Source organism: Aquarana catesbeiana, linkage group LG09, assembly GCF_042186555.1.
Source record: "Aquarana catesbeiana isolate 2022-GZ linkage group LG09, ASM4218655v1, whole genome shotgun sequence".
Lineage (NCBI taxonomy): Eukaryota > Metazoa > Chordata > Amphibia > Anura > Ranidae > Aquarana > Aquarana catesbeiana.
The window spans coordinates 25,907,287-25,926,608 of record NC_133332.1 but is presented as its reverse complement, the minus strand read 5'-3'; the positions used below and the strand labels follow the sequence as shown (position 1 = coordinate 25,926,608).

The 19,322-nt window shown below is 48.2% G+C and overlaps 1 protein-coding gene across 1 annotated transcript in view; it reads right to left on the bottom strand.

Annotated features, from left to right (window-relative positions):
• Positions 1-17,971, bottom strand: part of GABBR1 (gamma-aminobutyric acid type B receptor subunit 1) — a 333,519-nt gene extending 315,548 nt beyond the window's left edge. The window contains 1 exon segment of the mRNA XM_073598155.1: positions 17,626-17,971. The gene's annotated coding sequence lies outside the window, so the exon portion shown is untranslated.
• Positions 17,972-19,322: the final 1,351 nt, after the last annotated feature.

Genomic DNA, 19,322 nt, shown 5'->3' with positions numbered 1-19,322 from the left:
GAAATGTAGTTCCAAAACATCTGGGGTGCCAAGGTTCACCATCACTGGTCTATAAGACAGATGTGCACCTTTCAGGGTTCGTTCACATGTGTGGTAGGGACTGCAGACCCTCTGGAAAGAGATCCACGCTCGGATCACTCTTCAGAGGTGTTTGATGGCACCTCCTCACCGCCTGATTTAACCCGTTAAAAATGCCGCACCACTGCGCGACAATCACATGCATTGCGCACAAGTGCAGGGCGGTCCCATAGAACTGCATTCATTTTGCTCAGCCCGCCCACCGAAAATGGCCTTTTTTAAGTTTTGTACAGCCGTGAGCGGCTGTAGGTTAGTGTTCAGCTGAGCGACCAGGGGGGTGGTAAAACTGTGGCTCAACCACCTGGTTTTACTGCCCCCCCCCCCCCCCCCCAGTGTGGACTGCCTGAACCCCTTGTCCAGATTGAGGCTGCCTACGCACTAGAAGAATTTCATTTGAAAATGTTCATTTTAAGAACTTTCTAATCGTTAGTGGGGTCAAATCTACCGCAGTGACAAGAAAACCGGGATGAGCGCGATGGAAAATGTTTTTCGAACCAATTAATTTATAAAGCTGGCAATAGATGGATCGAATCTCAGCCCTCATCAGCGGAGACCAGCCAAGATTCGATCTATCTATGGAAAGGCTGATTGTACTGAAGTTGATCCATCAATTGACCAGCCTGTCGGATTTTTTACATGGGATTTTTTTAACATGGGATTATTGCCGGCGGCTACAGCCACTAGCAGTGATCACTGTGTTCTGCCGGCAGGGAAGGCTCAACAATAGCGCTGCGGGAAGGATTAGAATCAAGCGATTTTCTTTCCTTCCACCCGTGAAATCTATGGGCTGCTTTACTCTCTATGGGTTGGGTTTTTTTCGTGTTGAGAAAGTCCATTCGCTCCAAAATCAAGTGTGAAAAGCGAACGTTTTTGAAGTCCTTTTGAACGACCTTCGTCAAGTCATCGAATGTACTGTGAAGATTTCTGATTGAATGTTTGTAAGAATGTTCCTTTAAAAAATCAGTTTGTTCATGGTGGCCGGTTTTAGGGTACTTGCACACAGTGCTGATGTCAGGGCTGGGCTCAGCTGTCGGCTAATTGCCAGCTTCTATCTCTCCACAGTTACTCAGCTGTTGATGATCCTGCTCATCAGTCCTGCCTACTTAAGCTGTCCTGTCCAGTTTATCTCTGCCTTCTCCTTAGTCAACATCACAGAAATGATCTCCTGCGTTCCAGTTCAAGACTTGCTTTGCTGACATCCCTTCTGGCTCCAGATCCTGCTTGCTGTTCCACTACATTGATCCCTGACTTCTGGCTTGGCTGACTATCCGTTCTAGTTACTGAACTCTGGCTATGTTTTGACTACGTTTGTTCTTTTTACTTTTATTATTAAACAAGTGTGATTTAACTGCACTTCTGTCTCAATCTGATTTCATGGTTTCTGACAGCCTGACCAGCATTCCTGGGCAAAATTTCTTGCACTTATTCTGTGCGTATTTTCGCGTATGCGAGTAAAATAAATTCTAGCTCTCAGATTGCAATTTTAATCTTTCCAAATGAACATTTTACATTTACACATGTGTATTTGTGCGTATATAAAAAATACTGACCGGCAACTTTTTTTTTTCTAACTTGCTTTAACTGGCAGTTGCGCGGTCGTGCGACGCTGTACCCAAATAAAATTTATGTCCTTTTTTCCTACAAACAGAGGTTTCTTTTGGTGGTTTTTATTTTTTGAGCCATAAACAAAAAAAAAGAATATATATATATGTATATAAATATTATTTATTATTTTTCTTTCTGCTATAAAACATATCCAATTAAAGAATTGCAAAAAAAATAAATTCAGGCCAATATGTATTCTGCTACATATTTTTGGTAACAAATAAATCCCAATAAGCGTATATTGATCTATTTGTGCAAAAGTTATAGCGTCTACAAACTATGAGATATATATACTGTGTTTTTTTTTTTTTGCGGGAACGCAATATTGCGGCTGACACTGACACTTTGTGGGAACCAGTGACACTAATACTAAAATATGCTAAATATATATATATATATATATATATATATATATATATATATATATATATACACACATTATAAAATAATGATAAAATATGCACTGTCACTGTACTAATGACACTGGTAGGGAAGGGGGTTACCATCTAGGGCGATCAAAGGGTTAACTGTGTGCCTAGCCAGTGTTTATGTGTACACAGTGTGGTGCTTTTACTAAAGGATGTGCTGGGTTTGATTCCCTGCTTTGCAGGGAAACAAAATCCAGCATATCCCTGCTGACAGGATGGAGCTCTGCATCGTTTACAAACGCAGAGCTCTGTCCAGTCTGTCTCCTCGCCGACCAGCGGGTGCCGGCGGTCATCCATTGGGCCGGCACTCAGTGATTGGCTTGTGCTGTGACCAATCACAATACAAGCAGCGCGTGAGCGCCCCCTACCCAAAAGAGCGAAATCTCGTATATAATCGTGATTCTGCACAGCCGGCCCGCACCGTAGCACTAAAGCTACAATGAGCGGTCGACAACTGGTTAAAAACGTTCCCGCATCGCGGTTTTCTTTTTTTTTTTTTTTTTTTTGTGCGTTTTTTTTAGAGCGGTACCATTCATTTTCAATGGGCCTCCCTCTGGTCCAAAAATGCGCCAAAGAAGCTCATGTACCAAATTTTGGCACTGCCAGGAGCGTTTGGCGTTGCGCGTTTTGCTGCAATTTTCTGGCGTTTTTGTTTTGTCTCGCCAAAATCACACCACATTCGGGGTACTATTAAGAAACAATGGCACCACAAGCACGTTGCGCCTTTTGCTGCAATTCTGGAGTCGCAGGATTCTGCCTGCGATTGCATCACACTAAAGTGTGAACGGGGCCTTAGGCACGACTTCAAAGTTGCACAATTTTGCCATGATTTTACCAGCGATTTCAGGGAATGCCTGTGTAAACTCGCCGTCTATGGACCTCAACTCGCATCAATGTCGGACCAAAGTAGTACAGGGACTACTTTGAGGTCGGTGCGACTTGAAGTCGCACAGATATGAATGGTACCTTTTGGAGATTATGGGGGTACGACTTGTCATGCGACTTTGCAGTCCCAAGTCACAGGAGAGGTCGCACAAGTGTGAAAGGGGCCTTAGCTAAACTGCTGTAAAGCTGGACTTGAGTTCCAACTCCAACCAGAACCGCTTTACATAAAGATTGGATGGAGCAGGACAGAGACCGGCCCTCCATCGGGTTGTATTGCTGTCTGTATCCTTATTGGGGGAAATTTTCACTCGCTTCCTGTTCTGTGTGACACCCATCAAATAGGAAGTGAGAGGAAATCTCCACCCTCCCATATGGGGTCACAGATAGCGACCCTTCCTTAGGCCCCCCGTTCACAACTTAGTATTTTGTTAACGTGTGCAAAATCGTACAGTTGTGCACATTTACGAAACGCTCAAAAAAAAACTTGTGGAACACTTGTGGTGCCATTTATTGTTACTAGCACCCTAACAAGTCAAGCGGACACGCGTTTTTCAACGTGTGCAGATCGATTTTTTAACTGCTACAGATCCGCACTATAGCCGAATGACGGCTACGGCGTGGACCTACTTTGCCGGGAGTACGTCAATAGACGTGCCCGAGCGGTCTGTGCGCCCCCTGCAGGGCGTGCGCGGCGCGCTCTGTGATTAGTGAGTCTATGAGACTCGGCTGATCACAGATCGGGGTAAGATCGATCCTGACCCCTTACCATGTGATCAGCTGTCAGCCAATGACAGCTGATCATGTGATGTAAACAGAGCCAGTAATTGGCTATTTTTTCTCCCCGCGCTGACAGCATGAGGAGAAAAAAAAAAGGCGATCACCGGCGGCTCTCAGAGGGACATCACTCCCGATCAAGGAGAGCTCCCGCCACCTCATCTGTGCCCAGCTGTGCCACCTGCCAGTGCTCACAGTGCCACCCATCAGTGCCACCTATCAGTGTCACCAATCAGTGCCTCATCAACAGTGCTGCCCATCAGTGTCACCTAACAGTGCCCATCAGTGCCATCTATCACTGGTACCTTTCAGTAACACCTATCAGTGCCCATCAGTGCCACCCATCAGTGCCACCCATCAGGGCCCATCAGTGCCGCTTTATCTGTTCCCATCAGTGCCGCCTTATCTGTGCCTATCAGTGCCCATCAGTGCAACCTATCAGTGCCACCAATTCAGCCTATCAGTGCCCACCAGTGCCGCCTCATCAGCGCATATCAATGAAGGAGAAAAATTAACTGTTTGCAAAATTTTATAACAAACTATGAAACATGATTTTTTTTTTCAAAATTTTCTGTCTTTTTTTGTTTGTTTAGAAAAAAATAAAACCCCAGCTGTGATTAAATACCACCAAAAGAAAGCTCTATTTGTGTGAAAAAAATTATAAAAATGTAATTTGTGTACAGTGTTGTATGACCGCGCAATTGTCATTCAAAGTGCGTCAGCACTGAAAATTGGTCTGGGCAGGAGGGGGGTTTAAGTGCCCAGTAAGGAAGTGGTTAAAGGAGCGGCGGTTTAGACAAAGGTCCAAACCTAGCCTTACTCCACGCAAAACTAAAAAAAGTTGTGTCCTCATATAGGCCCTATGTGGTTATATTTATACATTTATACATTAGTACAGTGACAGTACATATTTTTAGCACAGATCACTGTATTGGTGTCACTGGTTCCCACAAAGTGTCAAAAGTGTCCGGCTGCCCGTCGCAGCGTCAAAATGCAATAAACACATTAAAATGTTTGGTGAAAAATACGCTTAGATAGCTACAGGAGAAAGTTTGGCATGTTTGCTGTGCGTAGGACAGTCCATTGCGTGCAACACAAAACATGTGTAGGCATGACGCCCCACCGTCGTGTATTCCCGAAATGCTGAGGTGTAAATAGGGGACTCAGGACTCGTATGGACTTGTGGTTGGGAGGGCATTAAAAATGCTCAGTTGAGCCACATTTTTAGCGCCCCCCCCCCAACCGCTCCCCCTTAGGCCCCATGCAAAAGAAGAATGGCTGCACATCGGAAGGTTCCAAAGTGCCTTTATTGAAAAATCACTGTGATGACACCAGGGACCCCAGAATTCAGTCACGTAGACGCGTTTCACACATACAACTTGCACACAGGATGTTTAAAAAAACGCCAGTGCCAGGAAAAAGCAGCGTTAACCACTTAAGCACCGAGCCTCTTTCTGAGATTTGTTGTTTACAAGTTAAAAACTGTTTTTTTTTTTGCTAGAAAATTACTTAGAACCCCCAAAAATTATACATTTTTTTTTCTAACACCCTAGAGAATAAAATGGCGGCCGTTGCAATACTTTCTGTCACACTGTATTTGCGCAGCGCTCTTACAAGCGCACTTTTTTTGAAAAAAATAAATTTTTTTAATTAACCACTTCCCGCCCCGGCCCATAGCAGATGACGTCCGGGAAGTGGTTCCGTTATCCTGACTGGGAGTCATATGACGTCCAGCAGGATAACATGCCACTGCGCGCCTACGGGGATGCGCATCGTGGTGATCGGTGGATCGGTGTGTCAGCCTGACACACCGCTACACCGATCTTGGTAAAGAGTCTCTTTACCACGTGATCAGCCGTGTCCAATCACGGATGATCAGGATGTCAATAGGAAGAGCCGTTGATCGGCTTTTCCTCACTTGTGTCTGACAGACGCGAGTAGAGGAGAGCTGATCGGCGGCTCTCCTGACAGGGGGGTCTGCGCTGATTATTTATCAGCACAGCCCCCCCTCAGATCACCACACTGGACCACCAGGGAAGGGGCTACATGTGGATTGTCAGGTATGTACCCCATGGCCATCCACATGTGCCCAATGTGCCCAATCTGTGCCAATCAGTGCCCACAAATGGGCACTGATTGGCACCATTATGTTTCAGTTCTGCCCAGCAATGCCACCAATCAGTTTTATTAGTGCCACCAATCAGAGTCATCAGTGCCACTTGTCAGTGCCCATCTGCGCCCATCAGTGCCCACCTATCAATGCCCATCAGTGCCACCCATAAGTACCAATCAATGCCACCTATGAGTGCCCATCAGTGCCACCGATGAGTGCCCATTGGTGCTGCATACCAGTGCCACCTATCAGTGCCCATCAGTGCCGCCTATCAGTGCTCATCATCAGTGCCCATCAGTGCCACCTCAGAGGTGCCCATCAGTGCCGCCGTATCAGTGCCCGTCATTGAAGAAGGAAACGTACTTATTTACAAAAAATTTAACAGAAACAAAGAAAAACTTGTTTTTTTTCAAAATTTTCGGTCTTTTTTTGTTGGGCAAAAAATAATAACCGCAGAGGTGATCAAATACCACTAAAAGAAAGCTCTATTTGTGGGAACAAAATGATAAAAAATTTGTTTGAGTACAGTGTTGCATGACCGCGCAATTGTCATTCAAATCGCAACAGCGCTGAAAGTTGAAAATTGGCCTGGGCGGAAAGGTGTCTAAGTGCTCGGTATTGAAGTGGTTAAAAAATAAGATAACAGTAAAGTTAGCCCAATATTTTTTTTATATTGTGAAATATAATGTTACGCCGAGTAAATTGATGCCCAACATGTCACGCTTTAAAATTGTGCCAGCTCGTGGAATGGCGACAAACTTTTACCCTTAATAATCTCCATAGGGCGACGTTTAAAAAATTCTACAGGTTGCATATTTTGAGTTACAGAGGAGGTCTAGGGCTAGAATTATTGCTCTCGCTCTACCGATCACGGCGATACCTCACATGTGTGGTTTGAACACCGTTTTCGTATGCGGGAGCTACTCACGTATGCCTACGCTTCTGCACACGAGCTCGTCGGGATGGGGCACGTTTCAATTTTTTTTTTTCTTATTTATTTTACCTTTTTTTTTTTTATTTTACACTGTTCTGTTAAAAAAAAATGTGTCACTTTTATTCCTGTTATAAGGAATGTAAACATCCCTTGTAATAGAACAAATGCATGACAGGACCTCTTAAATATGAGATCTGGGGTCAAAAAGACCTCAGATCTCATATTTACACTAAAATGCAATACATTTTTTTTTTTTTTAAATGTCCCTTTAAGAGCTATGGGCGGAAGTGATGTTTTGACGTCGCTTCCGCCCTGCATTGTTATGGAGACGGGTGGGGGGGCCATCTTCCCTTCACTCGTCTCCATACCCAGCAAGGGGGAAGATCCAATTGCCTCCGGAGCGGAGGGGGGGGGCCCTCTCCCACCGCCGATAAAAGTGATCTCACGGCGAATCCGCCACAGAGACCACTTTTATCTTAAACTGGACCGCTCACTGAAGAAGAGGATTCTGAGGTTATGGTAGCTAGCTGCTGCCATAACAAACGATATTCCTCTTCAAAGTAGGAACGTATACTGACGGCGGGCGGTCCGGAAGTGGTTAAAATCGCACCGTTAGCCGTGTATTTGAATAGCATTTATGGGCGTTTATCCGTGTTTTTTTGGCGTTAGCGTTTTTTGGGGTTTTTTCTGTAAAAACACTCCCTATAATTTAAAAAACATCTAAAAACGCCAAACGCGGCTAAACGCTTGTTACAGCGTTTAGCAGCGTTTTTTTGACATTTTGCGTTTTCGGTCCTGGACGCACAGGCTGACATTTTTTTTCTACTGTCCCTAAACACAAATGCCTGTGAAAATGTATGTGTGCATGGACACATAGGCTAACATGAAGGGGCGTTTAGAGGCAATATAAAACAAAAAACGTCAGACGCCCCTAACGGCAGCTGTAAAAACGTCCTAAAACTGCACTGGCAGCTGACGGGGGTGATCACGTGCCGCAGCGTCAATGCTTCGTGCCTGATGCAAATATTATCCAACATTATGCCGAGCGCGGCCCATACAAGCAGGCCCGGACTGGCCATAGGGCACTCCGGGCATATGCCCGGTGGGCCGGGGCTGCCGGGCCACATGTCAATATCGGGCCTGACTGACTTCCTGGGCAGCTGCTTGAGCCGGTGTCTTGTCGAATACAGTCCCCTATCCAGAAGTGTCCGCCCTGTACTGCGCAGGCGCAGTACGGAGGACAAACGAGACGCCGAAAGTCTCCGAAGTTCAACAGCTGATCGTCAGCTGTACACGGCGCCTGCGCTTTTATTCTTACCCTGTGTCCAGGATCATTCTCTACTATCCAAGTGGACATAGAGTGAGAATAAATAGTTGCAGAGCGCAGCGAGGCCGTGCCCGAAGCGTGGCGAGCGAAGCGAGCCCGCGAGGGGCCCTCTTACACAGCCATCGCTAAACAGGTGCCCGAGCGCCGTGTACAGCTGATGGTCAGCTGATCAACTTCGGACATAGATACATAGTTACATAGTTAGTAAGGTTGAATAAAGACACCAGTCCATCGAGTTCAACCTGAGCGAGTGCAGCATCTCCTGCTGCTCCGTACTGCGCAGGCGCTGCGCCTGCGCAGTACGGGGCGGACACTATCTGATAGGAGGACACTATATGTCAGAACACCGGTCAGGGGCGTTGCTAGGTCTACAAAAGATCTGGGGCTAGAGCCCATAGCAGCATAGTAAAGAAAGTCATACGCTTGGGCGGGCATACACATGTATATACAGTAATATACGTGCGTGTGTGTATATATATCCCCAGAGAGCCCCCCGCTTACACCAGGATCCCCAGAGAGCCCCCCTTGCATCAGGGTCCACAGAGAGCCCCCCCCCCTTACATCAGGGTCCCCAGAGAGCCTCCTCCTTACATCAGAGTCCTCAGAGAACCTCCCCCTTTTATCAGGGTCCCCAGAGAGTCCCCCCTTACATCAGGGTCCCCAGAGAGCCTCCTCCTTACATCAGAGTCCTCAGAGAACCTCCCCCTTTTATCAGGGTCCCCAGAGAGTCCCCCCTTACATCAGGGTCCCCAGAGAGCCTCCTCCTTACATCAGAGTCCTCAGAGAACCTCCCCCTTTTATCAGGGTACCCAGAGGCCCCCCCCCGCTTACACCAGGATCCCCAGAGAGCCCCCCTTGCATCAGGGTCCACAGAGAGCCCCCCCCTTACATCAGGGTCCCCAGAGAGCCTCCTCCTTACATCAGAGTCCTCAGAGAACCTCCCCCTTTTATCAGGGTACCCAGAGGCCCCCCCCCACTTACATCAGGATTCCCAGAGAGCCCCCCTTACATCAAGGTCCCCAGAGAGCCCCCCCTTACATCAGGGTCCCCAGAGAGCCTCCCCTTACATCAGGGTCCACAGAGAGCCCCCCCCTTACATCAGGGTCCCCAGAGCCCCCCCCCCCCCCTACATCAGGGTCCCCAGAGAGCCTCCCCCTTACATCAGAGTCCTCAGAGAACCTCCCCCTTTTATCAGGGTACCCAGAGGCCCCCCCCCACTTACATCAGGATTCCCAGAGAGCCCCCCTTACATTAGGGTCCGCAGAGAGTCTCCCCCTTAAATCTGGGTCCCTAGAGAGCCTCTGCCTTAAAATCAGGGTCCCCAGAGAGCCTCTCCTTTGCATCAGAGAGCCCCCCATTTACATAAGGGTCCCCAGAGAGCCTCCCCTCCCCTTGGGGACCCCAGCAGAGACTCGGGGCTATTGGCCCCAGATTCGGGGCTATAGCCCCAAAAGCCACCCCCTAGCGACGCCCCTGACACCGGTGTTCTGCCGAGAAAGTTCCGCTCGGCGGATTAGTTCCCCCCTCTACTGCGCATGCGCAGTAGAAGGCGGCGGAAATAGCCGAAGCGGAACAGCTGAAAATCAGCTGTACACGGCGCCTGTAAGAGGGCCCCTCGCGGGCGCGCTTCGCTCGCCACGCTTCGGGCACGGCCTCGCTGCGCTCGGCACTTTTAGATTCCCCCTCTAGGTCCACTTGGATAGTGGGGAAGGAACCTGGACCCAGAGCGCAGGCGCTGTGTACAGCTGATTGAAGCGTTTGAGCTTCGGCTATCTCCGGCGGCCGACAGTAGTACGTACTGCGCAGGCGCTGCGCCTGCGCAGTACAGGGGGGGGGGGAACCTATCCGCCGAAGGAACTTATTCGGCAAGACACCGGCCTCACCACGGTCAGCTCCGCGGCCGTCCTACTATTCAGTGCAGGGGGGCGGAAATGAAGGGGTCAGGTGACCATGAAGGGGGAGGAGCTGCCTGGACATTGTGTGAGAGAGGGACAGTTCTTGGGCCCAAAAGGTGTCCTGAATTTAAAGTGTATATATGCTTTTTTTTTTTCTTTTGTGTTTGTAATTGTGATATATTTAGTACTAGCTGGCGGTTCAGTGTTAGCAAAAAATCATACATACACTTTAAATTCAGGACACCTTTTAGATTATATTATATAGAATTGTGGGTAATATATTTTTAATGTGCCCTAAAATTCACTGTTCTCTCTTAGCCTGGGTTCACGCTAGATGTGGTGCGAATTCACAGCAAATTTGCTGTGGTTTCAGCACTGCATCTAAAATCGCAACCTGTCCATGTGAACCAATTGCAAAGTGTATGTCAAGTTAAAAACACCCGGCAATCGATTTGCAAAATGCAGAGCAGTTTGCCAAATCAGATCGCATGGGTGTGAACACTAATGCATTCTGATTCTGGTGTGGACAATAAAGGGTTCTGTACCAGTTTGATGTAAATGCAGTGCGATTTGAGCCATACAAATCCATGGCTCAAATCGCACCCCAGAGACACCGCATGTAATTCACATAGGAACGTGCTGTGATTCCTCTGCGAATTACACGTGGTGTCTCACACTGCAGTAGTGTGAACCCGGGCTGAAGCCTTAAAGCCAGCTGCAGCATTCCCCTTGGCAGGGGTGAGCTTAGGTGTGTTTGGATCCTAATCTGAACCAGTGGCGGCTGGTGCTCAAAATTTTTGGGGGGCGCAAACAAACTGAAAAAAAAAAACATCAAATCAATGCAGCTACTGTGCCCATCAATTGCCGCCACTGTGCCATCAAACGCAGCCACTGTGCCATCAAACGCAGCCTCTATGCCCATCAAACACAGCCACTGTGCCCATCAATTGCCGCCACTGTGCCATCAAACGCAGCCTCTATGCCCGTCAAACGCAGCCACTGTGCCCATCAAACGCAGCCACTGTGCCCATCAAACACAGCCACTGTGCCCATCAATTGCCGCCACTGTGCCCATCAATTGCCACCACTGTGCCCATCAATTGCCACCACTGTGCTCATCAATTGCCGCCACTGTGCCCATCAATTGCCACCACTGTGCGCATCAATTGCCACCACTGTGCTCATCAATTGCCACCACTGTGCCCATCAATTGCCACCAGTGTGCGCATCAATTGCCGCCACTGTGCTCATCAATTGCCGCCACTGTGCCCATCAATTGCCGCCACTGTGCTCATCAATTGCCGCCACTGTGCCCATCAATTGCCACCACTGTGCTCATCAATTGCCGCCACTGTGCGCATCAATTGCCGCCACTGTGCCCATCAATTGCCGCCACTGTGCCCATCAATTGCCGCCACTGTGCCCATCAATTGCCACCACTGTGCTCATCAATTGCCACCACTGTGCTCATCAATTGCCGCCACTGTGCCCATCAATTGCCACCACTGTGCTCATCAATTGCCACCACTGTGCCCATCAATTGCCGCCACTGTGCGCATCAATTGCCACCACTGTGCCCATCAATTGCCGCCACTGTGCTCATCAATTGCCACCACTGTGCCCATCAATTGCCGCCACTGTGCTCATCAATTGCCACCACTGTGCCCATCAATTGCCGCCACTGTGCCCATCAATTGCCACCACTGTGCCCATCAATTGCCGCCACTGTGCTCATCAATTGCCACCACTGTGCCCATCAATTGCCGCCACTGTGCGCATCAATTGCCACCACTGTGCTCATCAATTGCCACCACTGTGCCCATCAATTGCCGCCACTGTGCTCATCAATTGCCACCACTGTGCCCATCAATTGCCGCCGATGTGCCCATCAATTGCCACCACTGTGCCCATCAATTGCCGCCACTGTGCTCATCAATTGCCACCACTGTGCCCATCAATTGCCGCCACTGTGCTCATCAATTGCCACCACTGTGCGCATCAATTGCCGCCACTGTGCTCATCAATTGCCGCCACTGTGCTCATCAATTGCCGCCACTGTGCCCATCAATTGCCGCCACTGTGCGCATCAATTGCCACCACTGTGCTCATCAATTGCCACCACTGTGCGCATCAATTGCCACCACTGTGCTCATCAATTGCCACCACTGTGCCCATCAATTGCCACCACTGTGCCCATCAATTGCCGCCACTGTGCCATCAAACGCAGCCACTGTACCCATCAATTTCCACCAGTGTGCCCATCAACTGCCGCTATGAGCCCATCAACTGCTGCTACTGTGCCCACCAATTTCTGCCAGTGTGCATCCCCCGCCCGCCACTTACCTGTCTCGGTGGGGCAGCGGCTCACGGTGGCGATGTCCTCCACGCTTGATGTCTTCTCCCATCCTCTGCTATGATTGGACGCCTGATAGGCGCCGTCCAATCACAGCACCGGTCATGTCAGCCAATCAGGTGACAGACAGATAACAGACCCGAGCACCTGATTGGCTAAGAAGCGGTTCAGTGTTAGGATATCAAATGACACAACGCTGAGTGAACAGCAAACGCCCAGCATGGCGCCCCGCTGTTCAACTTTTTGGACGCCTATTAGAGACTATGGCTCTAATAGGCTCTAATATATTAGAGCCTATGGCTCTAATCAGCTGCTTTCAAAAAACACCTCCGCCGCTGTAATTTAGGTGCCCGGCGCCCGAAAAGGGGTTAGGCACCTGAGTAGGGGGTGGCAGCGGTGACCATAGATAGATAGATTCATTGTTGGTTAAATAACAAACATTTCATGCTTCCCTGATCTGTATTAAAAAAAAAATACAAAATGGGCTGCTCGGCCTAAAATGCCCGGGCCTATTTTTTGTCCCAGTCCGGGCCTGCATACAAGCGCACGAGGAAGTGCCGAAAAACTCCCCTGCAGCACACAGTATGCAGAGCGTCACATTACCTCTTCGCGGCCTATCAAACAGCTCTGAAAAGCGATCTGAGTGCAGATCGCTTTTTAGAGGAGCGGCGGTTTAGACGAAGGTTGAAACCTAACCTTACTCCACGCAAAACTAAAATAAGTTGGGCGTTCCTCTTCTGTGTCCTTCTATAGGCCCCTATGTGGTTATATTTGTACATTAGTACAGTGATAGTGCATATTTTTTAGCACTGATCGCTGCATACCATAGATGGAAATGAGGGACCCCTATTAGCAAAAGTATGTAGGCTTAAGGCACACCCCCTTGACACGCCCCCTTCATCGCTTGCCGACCAGCGCACGCCGATGTATGTTGGCAGAATTGCTCTGGCAGGCAAAAAAGGCGTATAGGTACGTCCCCTTTAAGAAGCGGTGTCGGGAGTGCGTGCGCCCGCCACGTTCTCCGCGACCGCGGGTCCCGCAGACTCGATGTCCGCCGGGTGCCCACGATCGTGTCACGGAGAGGAAGAACAGGGACATGCCGATGTAAACAAGGCATTTCCCCGTTCTGCCTGGTGACAGGACAGAGATCACAGCTCCCTGTCATCGGGAGCAGTGATCGCTGTTCTGTGTGTTAAAGCCCATCCCCCCTCACAGTTAGAATCACTCCCTAGGACACACTTAACCCCTTCATCGCCCCCTAGTGTTTAACCCCTTCCCTGCCAGTGTCATTTACACAATAATCAGTGCATTTTTATAACACTGATCGCTGTGTAAATGACAATAGTCCCAAAATAGTGTCAAAAGTGTCCGATATGTCCGCCATAATGTCGCAGTCCCGATAAAAATCGCAGATCGCCGCCATTACTAATAAAAAAAACTAATAATAAAAATGCCATAAAACAATCCCCTATTTTGTAGACGCTATAACCAATCAATATACGCTTATTGCGATTTTTTTTTTTTTTACCAAAAATATGTAGAAGAATACGTATCGGCCTAAACTGAGGAAAAAAAAAACGTTTTTTTTTATATATTTTTGGGGATATTTATTATAGCAAAAAAGTAAAAAATAATGTGTTTTTTTTCAAAATTTTCGGTCTTTTTTTGTTTATAGCGCAAAAAATAAAAACCGCAGAGGTGATCAAATACCACCAAAAGAAATCTCTATTTGTGGGGAAAAAAGGACGTCAATTTTGTTTGGGTGCAACGTCGCACGATCGCGCAATTGTCAGTTAAAGCGACGCAGTGCCGTATCGCAAAAAAGTGCTCTGGTCAGGAAGGGGGTAAAATCTTCCGGGGCTGAAGCGGTTAGACCGGAAGTGATGTCATGACATTGCTTCCGTGTTATTCGATCCGAATAGGGTTGCCACCTTTCCTTCAAGCCGAACCCGAAAACACTTTAGCAGCCTGGCACACCTCTGGGTGCCCCAAGGAGAGTAGTAATGTGGTGCGAAAAGCGTGCCGCAGTGAACAGCAATTGTGCCCAATCTGCTATTGACATCATCGCCCCGCCCCCCCCAGTGATGTCAAACCTACCCCCAGACAGCCGCCCGCAGCTCCCGGATGGCAACAGATTTGCGTGTAACTATCTCGGTCACTTGAGGAGCGACAGCCCGGTCTGAACAATGTGTCCGGGTTTCAGTCCGCCTGAAACCCGGACACGATTCAAAACCCGGACTGTCTGGGTGAATCCTGGACAAGTGGCAACCTTAGATCCGAAACCCGATCAAAGCCGATTCTGGCATTGTTCGGGTCTCCGGCCAGCCAGCGGACATGTCGGCTGGTCGCTCGGGCCTCCTGGTGGGACGGGAGAGCCTGGACGAGCCGCGGAAGGCGACGGGAGGGGGGGGGGGCATCCCCCCTCCCCCCACTTCTTGTAATAACAGCAGAGGGCCTGTGTAGCCGCATCAGTTGTCATCACAAGAAAGCCGATCGTCCGCTCTAATAAACGGTACCGGGGGGGATGTGTGCAGCTGCAGGCATCCCCCCGGTACAACCCCTTGAAGGCGAAGGCCGCACATTTGCGTTACGTCGGTGTGAAGGGGTTAATATATGAGCTCTAGATTGTAATTTTTACTCCAGTTTTGGGTGGAACAGGGAAGGTTTAGAACCCCTGTCGGGTCTTTATTGCTGTCCTATTGGGGAGATCTCCCTTCACTTCCTCTCCCGGAGACACATCAGGAAGTGAAGGGAAATTCCTTCTTAGGCAGACATTGGCGGCACCATTGAAAGATTTCCCCTCCTCTCCTATCCAGGTGACAGCTGTGAAATCTCCTCTCTCGTTTTCTGCTCCTCTGTAGGTAAGGACCCAGTATACGGTATATATACAGCCCACGTCTGTATACACAGAGCATCCATATACTGTATATTATAGTGTGTGCCTCCTCTGTCCCCGTCCAATGCTTGTACAATGCTGTGTGAACAGGACACAATGTGGACTCCTATAGCATTACCTGTTCTGGGCATGTATATATAAGGATCCAGGATATATACAGTGTTATTATAGTATATACAGGCCGTGCCATGCTATAAGTGTGTGTAATGTAGACAAAAATGATGTACTGTATATTATAATATATAATAGAAATACACTATATTACCAAAAGTATTGGGACACCTGTCTTTACACCCTTAGGAGAAGCCCAGCCTAAAAAGTTCAGGCTGGACTTCTCCTTTAAACAGGGCAGGTTCTTTTTATATGTGACCGGTGGTAGCGTCTCTAATGAGAACTGCACCATGTACGTTGTACACTATATTACCAAAATTATTGGGACACCTGCCTTTACATGAACTTTAATGGCATCCCAGTCTTAGTCCGTAGGGTTCAATATTGAGTTGGCCCACCCTTTGCAGCTATAACAGCTTCAACTCTTCTGGGAAGGCCGTCCACAAGGTTTAGGAGTGTGTCTATGGGAATGTTTGACCATTCTTCCAGAAGAACATTTGTGAGGTCAGGCACTGATGTTGGACGAGAAGGTCTGGCTCCCAGTCTCCGCTCTAATTTATCCCAAAGGTGTTCTATTGAGTTGAAGTCAGGACTCTGTGCAGGCCAATCATGTTTCTCCACCCCAAACTCGCTCATCCATGTCTTTATGGACCTTGCAGTGTGCACTGGTCCAAATCATTTGGTGGAGGGGGGATTATGGTGTGGGGGGGTTGTTTTTCAGGGGTTGGGTTTGGCCCCTTAGTTCCAGTGAAGGGAACTCTTCAGACGTCAGCATACCAAGACATTTTGGACAATTTCATGCTCCCAACTTTGTGGGAACAGTTTGGAGATGGCCCCTTCCTGTTCCAACATGACTGCACACCAGTGCACAAAGCAAGGTCCATAAAGACATGGATGAGCGAGTTTGGGGTGAAGGAACTTGATTGGCCTGCACAGAGTCCTGTCCTCAACCCCCTAGAACACCTTTGGGATGAATAAGAGTGCAGACTGCAAGCCAGGCCTTCTCATCCAACATCAGTGCTGACCTCACAAATCCGCTTCTGGAAGAATGGTCAAACATTCCCATAGACACACTCCTAAACCTTGTGGACAACCTTCCCAGAAGACTTGAAGCTGTTATAGCTGCAAAGGGTGGGCCAACCCAATATTGAACCCTATGGACTAAAACTGGGATGCCATTAAAGTTCATGTGCGTGTAAAGGCAGGCGTCCCAATACTTTTGGTACAATAGTGTATATTGTAGCGCAGTGATGGCGAACCTTGGCACCCCAGATGTTTTGAAACTACATTTCCCATGATGCTCAACTACACTGCAGAGTGCATGAGCATCATGGGAAATGTAGTTCCAAAACATCTGGGGTGCCAAGGATCGCCATCACTGGTATAGCGTGTGCCTCCTCTGTCAGTGATTGTCTGAAGCTTGTGGACATGACACTATGTGGAACCTTGATATAGTGTGTGTGTGTGTGTATATATATATATATATATATATATATATATATATATATATATATATATATACACACACATATATATATCATACAATGTATATAGGGATCCATGATGTATACAGTATTATTATAGTATATGCAGGTCATATCCTGCTGTGGGAGTGTAGTGTATACAGTGTAGAATGATATTATGTATATTATCATATATAGCAAATATATATATACATATATAATTACATTACCTCTTCTGAGTATATAATAGATACAATGTATACAAGGATCCAGCATGTATACAACATATCCAGATCATTAATGTACAGTATAGTGTGTGCATATTTATATATATATATATATATAGCCTGCTCTGGGTATATAATAGATACAATGTAACTAAGGATCGAGGATATATATACAGTATTATTATACTATATACAGGCCATGTCCTGCTGTGGGTGTATACAGTGTAGAATGTTTTCATGTATATTGTAGTATATAGTATAAATATATAGAATTCTGGGATCCAGGATGTGTAGGAGGATATTATTATAGTATATACAAGCCATGTCCATGTAGAATGTATACAATGTATCCAGATCCTTCCTGTACATTGTAGTATGTGTCTGTATACATATATATATATAACATCACCTACTGTGAGTATACAATAGATACAATGTATATAGAAGGATCTGGGATGTATACACAGGCCATGTCGTGCTGTATACAGAGGATGATATCATGTATATTGTAGTATATAGTATATATTTATAGTCACCTGCTGTGGGTGTGGATGGATGGAGGATGCTGCTATGGAGGTGACGGTCTCTTCCTATAGACTTGATGGTGTTTGTGTCTCTCTTGGTGACGGTCTCTTCCCCGGTGGAGATGAGGCTCTCTCTCTCTCTCTCCCGGTGGAGGTGGCGGGGTCTCTAGGCGTACGCCCGGCGTGTCTCTCCCATGTCAGGGGGGTCTGGGCCACCTGCATCGGGTGTCAGGCCTCCATGTAATGGCTCAGCAGCAGACAGGCTGTCTCACGCTGCCAGGCACTCTCATCCTCCCTCCTCCTCCTCCTCCTCCTCTCTTTCTCTAGAGCTGTCTGTCCCTCTCCTCCCCTCTCCCCTCCCCCTCCCGTCTCTTTACATCAACCTCCAGCTGACAGACAGACAGTGTACGAGATGTAGGAGGAGAGGCTGAGGAGGACAGGGGACCACTGATGGAGGAGGAGAGGCTGAGGAGGACAGGGGACCACTGATGGAGGAGGAGAGGCTGAGGAGGACAGGGGACCACTGATGGAGGAAGAGAGGAGGACATGGGACCACTGATGGAGGAGGAGAGGAGGACAGGGGACCACTGATGGAGGAGGAGAGGCTGAGGAGGACATGGGACCACTGATGGAGGAGGAGAGGAGGACAGGGGACCACTGATGGAGGAGGAGAGAATGAGAAGAACAGGAGACCACTGATAGAGGAAGAGAGAATGAGAAGAACAGGAGACCACTGATAGAGGAGGAGAGAATGAGAAGAACAGGGGACCACTGATAGAGGAGGAGAGGACAAGGAGGACAGGGGACCGCGGATGGAGGAGGCACATAGAAGGATGAGGCACAGGCACTGATGGAGGAGGCGAGACTTAGGAGGACAGGCTAACCCCTGATAAAGAAGAGAATGAGGAGGACAGGGTAACACTGGTAGAGGAAGAGAGACTGTAAAGGGTAGGGTACCATTGATGGGAAAGGCAAAGGGAAGGATGAGGCACAGACACTGATGGAGGAGGAAAGAGTGAGGAGGACAAGGTAACACTGATAGAGCAGGATAGGCTGAGGCGGAAGGGATAACACTGATAGGGAAGGAGACAGAGGAGGACAGGGGACTGCTGATAAAGGAGGCTAAGCTAAAGAGGACAAGGTAACACTGATCGAGGAGATAAGACTGAGGAGGATAGGGGACCACTGATAGAGGAGATGAGACTGAGGAGGACAGGGTACCACTGATAGAGAAGATGAGACTGAGGAGGGCAGGGGACCACTGATAGAGGAGATGAGACTGAGGAGGACAGGGGACCACTGATAGAGGAGATGAGACTGAGGAGGACAGGGGACCCTGATAGAGAAGAGAACCTTGAGAAGGACATGGGATCACTGATAAAGAGAAGAGACTGAGGAGGACAGGGTGCCACTGACAGAGAAGAATACACGGAGGAGGACAGGGTACCACCAATAAAGGAGGGGAGACTGAGGAGGATAGGGGACCATTGACAGAGGAGGCAAGACTGAGGAGGACAGAGTACCTCTTTTAAAGGAGGGGAGACTAAGGAGGATAGAGTGACCCACATAGAGGAGGGGAGACCGAGGAGGATTGTCTGCTGCTGATGGATGGGAAGAGACTGAGGAGAAGAAGGTATCACTGATAGAGGAGGGGAGACTGAGGACAGTGTACTGCTAAAAGAAGAGAATAGACCACGAAGGACAGGGGA